The following is a 6,475-nucleotide window of genomic DNA, read 5'->3' on the forward strand; positions in this document are numbered from 1 at the left end:
CTGTCTGTCTATCTGTCTGTGTGTCTATATGTGACGCCGTACCTCTTAAATGGTTGGACCGATTCGAATGCAGTTCTTTTTATTTGAAATCAGGTTTTCTAGCGATGGTTCCTAGATAGGTTTTATCAAAATCTGTTCAGCCGTTTTTGAGATATTGAACTTTGAAGTGACAAAGTCGGGGGTTGTACAACTTTTTGTTGGTTAGGTGTTATATTTCTAAAACTTGATAAGTAATGCGTATAACAGAGTAGTGACAATGTGAAATTTAGAATGAGACAGACAAAAAATAATAACATTTAAAGTTACACCCAAGTAGCCCCCTACCTACTGTATATAGAGAAGAGCGTGTTAAATATATATTTTTCAAAAAATCACTACGAATTAAATTTTCAACCGATATATTTTTCGTCACTTGACAACTACTTATAATGGGAAATTCTGGACTTGTCAAATACCTAATAGAGTAGTAGAACACGTTTTTTGAACTTAATTATGATGTTTACAATGCTGATTGTACCTCATTAGTACTTTCCTATTTAAAGCGACAAAATTAACGAAAGTAACATTCAATTGTCAGAGGTACTTGACTTAACATCACTGAGAAAATGTCTTCAAATTCGTCTTTATCGGAAGATATGAATATTACTGTTCTGGTGGATAATGAAGACCAAAGCGAGTTTGTAAGTATTTTTTTCATTTATTTATAATTCATTACTTGTTTCTTTGTCAGTCTTGTTGTTTGGTAGGGACTGCAAACACGCAATTTACTTTTATTTTCGAAAATCAGTAAATTATTTATTTATTTGTTTTTTATATCGCTTTCTATTCTACTTTTTGTGAAATTTATATTTTGTTGGTGTGTGTTATCGTACGTAATTTCATAGTGATCGCGATATTAATTTTGTAACTTTGAATGATTTGAATACCAAACAACTGAACCAATTTTTAAAAACGCTTTATAGACACGGCTCCGCGGCACAATTTCGAAAATCAATTTTCCTAAGTACAATACAATACAATACAATACAAAGACTCTTTATTGTACACCAGACATAGTAAGCGATACAGAAAACAAATTATTAAAATTACAAGGTGAGCAATAGGCGGCCTTATCGCTTAAGAGCGATCTCTTCCAGGCAACCTTTTTTACAGAAAGAAGGAAGGACTAGTTTACAACAGGTGGTGCATCAAAAGTAGATCAGAAAATTTAAACGTAACAGCAATACATCTACGAATACATACATAATTATATCGTACATATAATATACATCCAAAATAAATATAGGTAGTGAGATAAACAGCAACAAATAAATAAATAATAATAAGGCTAATAATTACAAGATGACAGATAGTGCTCCTTAAGCATAGATTTAAATAGTGACAAAGACGTTATTTCTAAAGACAAAACTCCGAAAATCAAAATTTATAATGTACGAAATTCCTAAAAATGCTGGTCCTAATGCACAATGAATCGAATGACTTTCTGTAAGAAAATTGATATTCCTTTGTACACAATATCTCATGACAATACTTTGAAATTCGATATATCTAAAACGCAAAATACCTACGTACAAAAAGCCACTTGACAATTCTTCCAAAAGCAATACTAATACAAAGATCAAACACGATAAAAATTATAGGTCTTGACTGGTTATAATATGTAAGTAGATTGGGTGACGGCACCAATCATGGACATGTTAAGCACAGTAGTATCCAGTAATGGACAGCAAGGATTCAATGCCTTATAACTCACCATTCATGAACTTTACCAGTTATGATCATCAGTTATTTGCAGATAAGTGTTATTAGTTTTAGAAAAAGTAGCGTCCGTTTCTTAATATTGGGTTAGCGGAAAAAGTATTCCATTATTGGTTCCTGTCCATGACTGGTGCCCTCACCCTTTTTATGTTTAGGTAAATAGGTTAGGTTATGTTAGTACTGCATCGGGGCCGAAGGCCCAAACTACACAGATACAGGAGCTCCGCCGACTTTGTCACGTTATATCTACGCTTTAAGCTATGGGTAAAGTCATCTGAATGAAATACTAAATGTCGTTAGAATTATCATGGACTAGCAATTTTGTACATTACTTAGGCATTTTAAACGTGGGTTAAATGAACGTAGGATAAATGTCGCTAGGATTTTCATGTACTAGCAGTTTTGTACATTAGATATTTTAAACGTGGGTTAACTGAACATCCGACACGTATCTTAAGGATTTTTTTACATTATAGATTTTGATTTTCGCAGTTTTATCTTTTGGAACATCGTACTTAGAAATTTTGATTTTCTAAATTTTGTTACGGAGCCATAAAAACAGAATTATGCGGCACCAAGCATTAAAAATACATGATAAAATACATACATACGCTCGAAAAACATAACCTTCCTTCGGGCAGTCGGGTAAAAAGTATGTCTTGTTTCCCAACCTTAACCCAGTACCACTTTTTTCAGATTACACATCGGTCACCGGAAACCCCTCAACATGTTTGGACACCCATGGAGCCTTTGAGTTCATCGACCCCTATCCCTATGGACATTCGACCCCAGTTTTTCATGACCCATATACCTATGGGTGCGGCTCACCCTACACCCTGGACTTCTTATTCATATAACCCTCCGGGTAGAGTAAACCCTATACTCCGTAATATAGCTGCCTATAAGCATCCGGGTTTCGCGATCCCTGAATACCAAAATTTTGGTGTATATTATGAGCGTGTGGTTTTAACTACTATCTCTCAACCTCGCTCTTCAGCTTCCTGTAAGCCATTGGGTTTGGCGACGGCTAAACCCCAATATAACTCATATAACCCATGGGGCGCAGCTATCCCTCAACCTCAGAGCATGACTAAATATAAGCCTCAGAGTTCGACGACCCCTGAATTGCAGATACCATCAGATTCAGTGACCCCTAAACCATCGGGTCCAGAAATTCCCCAAGAACTAACATTTGCTCAACGTGTTGACCAGTACCACAAGGATTTTGGTACTGAAAACGTTGTAGAATACGAATATGTACCCTCATTGTCACTGTATAGGGTGAAACAGAAGACAAATCCGACAGAGAAAGAAAAAAATGAGACATCAGTAAAAAAAACTTTTTCTGAAATACTTAACAATCGTCATGAACATAATTTCAAATCGGGTAATGAATGAATCCAGGTTAGAGTTTAGCCAAAGTCAAAGAAAAAGAAATTGGTGACTAGTTACTAAATACAGCTCAAATTATTGAGATAAATATTATTAATCTAAAATTTGCCATTTTTACCTCTGACTGACTGACTTAGTTAAAAAACCTGACCTACTTTCGAATGATTGAAAAAGTGGGAATGAATTCCAATACAGCGTCCACAGGATTCAAAAATGTTACGTTTTGGAAAAGAGTAAATATCCATTTGAAAACATAAATGTAAAATAAAATAGGAGTCAATTTCAATGCAGGTAATAAATTATACGCGTTGGCGACTTCGCCGATATTTATCTTATTAATCTTCTCCTTCTTTTCAACTCATATCGATGACGATATAAATGATATAATGACGATGACTTCATCTTCTATATAATATACATATATGTAATACGTAAATCACTCTTTTATGTCTACAGTAGGTACTTGGCACCAATTTCCACATTTGTGTCTTCATGGGATTCTATTTATTATTATTTAATTGTTCTTATTTATTCATTATTCTAAATTTGTCATACTTCAACTGTACAAGTACCTACAAGTCTCGTGCTCCTTGCATTTTATACTATAATCGGCTATGTAACCCTGTGTTTTTTTTCAGTGTTAAGTGTAATAATAATATAAGAATCGTAACTAATAAAACCGTGAAGCCGTGGTGGCCTAGTGGTTTCACCTATCGCCTCTCAAACAGAGGGTCGTGGGTTCAAACCCCGGCTCGCACCTCTGAGTTTTTCGAAATTCATTTGCGGAATTACATTTGAAATTTACCACGAGCTTTGCGGTGAAGGAAAACATCGTGAAGAAACCTGCACAAACCTGCGAAGCAATTCAATGGTGCGTGTGAAGTTCCCAATCCGCACTGGGCCCGCGTGGGAACTATGGCCCAAGCTCTCTTGTTCTGAGAGGAGGCCTGTGCCCAGCAGTGGGACGTATATAGGCTGGGATGATGATGATGAACTAATACAACAGAATTTGTAATTAAACTTTGTTAAGCTTAGAAATGTTGACCATGTTTTTACTAAATTATTTGTATTCGTTTTTGCCCTCTGAAAATATAATGTTCAGCAAATTTTTAGCGAAGAAAATAAATAACTGGGTTGACTAATTGAATGTATAGTGATATTTTGAAAAATCTGTACAGCTGGCTCTTTATAAAACTTTTTCTATGTAGTAGGAATTGCGCTACTTGAACATGACATCACATAAATAGTACGTCTTTTTCTGTCTAATCTTCAATTTCAAACCTTTATAACTGTTATAATGTAAAAGTAGCTTTCAAATTGTTTTCCCTCCAATACAGTACGATTACTTGGAGTTAACACTTGACAGATGGGCGTGCCTTCAGACAATTTTCAACTTTGACGTCATACAAATAAAGCCGTTTTTAGTATACCGCTACCCACGTTTACAGATTATAAATATAATTATCATTTAAAATCCAACAATAGATATGATTGGAAATTACGTATTTTGTTAAACCGATATTAAAAAAAACGGCCAAGAGCGTGTCGGACACGCCCGAAATAGGGTTCCGTAGCGATTTCGAAAAATTCAACTAATATAGTAGCTTGATTTTAATGAAAATTTGCACTTTAACGTTGAATATTTATAAAGTTGAATATATATTGCACCTTAATATTATGCAACTTGGCTCTGGCCAGACAATACAACCGTATTGTATTGTTTCTCAAGCTGAAACAAAAACGTTTCGCTCATGTTTCCCTCTCGTTCTATCAACAACGAACATTATGAAGTTTGAGGCACAACTAAAGATACAAACATTAGGTCAAAGCAATAACTTAAATCTTAAATCTATCTAGGTCACACAAATGGGGCAAATAGGAAAAATATCCAAAACTTTTGTTAATAAAACCTTTTATTATTGCGGAGGAACTTTTTAATGGTCATCATCTCTAATGTGATCACCTCATTTTGTTATGGACATCATAAAAATGTTGATAAACAAAAGAACATTATTTTGTAAACACGCCATCTAGGTTATTAGTTTGGAAACAAGCATCGATAAAGCTGGCCGCATATACTCGTTTTCCGTATTCGATTTCCGAATTCGATTTTGTATTCTGAATTCCGTGAGACTAGCGCAACATTTAGTTTTTTTTTCAAGCTTCTGACTAAGGTACTGTTTACACCTCGTTACTAGCACGATAGCATGCTACTCTTGAGCAAATGCTACCTACTAGCAAGTGTGTACTACTATTAAGCATGCAGTGCAGTGGTACTTTAGGTACTAGCATGCTTAATAAGCATGCTTATTAAGTATGCTAGTAACGAGCATGTGTAAGGCGGCCTTAAGGTGCGATTCCACTCGCTTAACTAAACTACTTTTGTGCTGCACAAACCTGTGAAGCAATTCAATGTCAAAGTCAAAGTCAAAATATCTTTATTCAATTAGGCTATAACAAACACTTATGAATGTCAAATTGTTGTGAAGTTCCCAATTCACACTGGGCCCGTGTGGAAACTACGGCCCAAGTCCTCTCATTCTGAGAGTAGGTCTGTGCCCAGCAGTGGGACGTATAATACAGGCTGAAATGAGGATGATGATAATAATGGTCTATACTACGCAGCCTCTACGGTGCGGATGGCAACACCAGCGCGCGACCGCGCCCCTCCCCTTCTTGACTCGGCTCGCGCACGCGGCGCGTCCGCTCTCACATATTTTTACCATTTTTTTGTAATTGGACTGATTAAAGCAGCGTTTCCACCAGATGTGTGCGAGGTTGTGTTGTTGTGTTGTTTTTCATCAACCAATAGAAACGCTTTATTTACCTCGCCTCACTCCGCTCAGCTGTTTCTGTGCGAGGATGTGTAAATGAAGCGTATCTATTGGTTAATAATAATAATAATAATAATAAATGTTTATTGGAGACCAGGATCCATAGTAACATGTAATCTCATTTAAAAGGTTTAGTAACACAAAGAAATAAAATTATCATCAAAATTACTAATCAAAATCAAAATAAAATACATCAAAATTACATTCAAAATTAAAGTCTAAATTAAAATTCATTTTTCTAATATTATTAAATTCTGATTCATGAGCTTATAAATGCCGCCCTTGGTTTCCAAATGAATGGAATTCCAGTGCTTAGCCATTGAACTAGCTGGGTTATCCGTCACCACCACGGCTAGGAGGCTGTTGGGGCAATGTAAAACACATCCCTTGCAACACATCTTCGCACATTATTGGTGGAAACGCTGCTTAATGTGCGAGTATGTGTTGCGAGGGTTGTGTTTTCATTACCTATATTATATCTGACCTTTATC

General features: G+C 35.6%; 1 long non-coding RNA gene across 1 annotated transcript; it reads left to right on the forward strand.

Annotated features, from left to right (window-relative positions):
• The first annotated feature begins 481 nt into the window (after nucleotides 1–481).
• On the forward strand, nucleotides 482–6,081 carry LOC141436716 (uncharacterized). Its single transcript, XR_012452322.1, has 2 exons — nucleotides 482–680; nucleotides 2,455–6,081. It is a non-coding gene; the product is annotated as an uncharacterized lncRNA (long non-coding RNA).
• The last annotated feature ends 394 nt before the right edge of the window (nucleotides 6,082–6,475 follow it).

This window comes from Choristoneura fumiferana, chromosome 17 (genome assembly GCF_025370935.1).
Source record: "Choristoneura fumiferana chromosome 17, NRCan_CFum_1, whole genome shotgun sequence".
In the NCBI taxonomy this organism is placed as follows: domain Eukaryota; kingdom Metazoa; phylum Arthropoda; class Insecta; order Lepidoptera; family Tortricidae; genus Choristoneura; species Choristoneura fumiferana.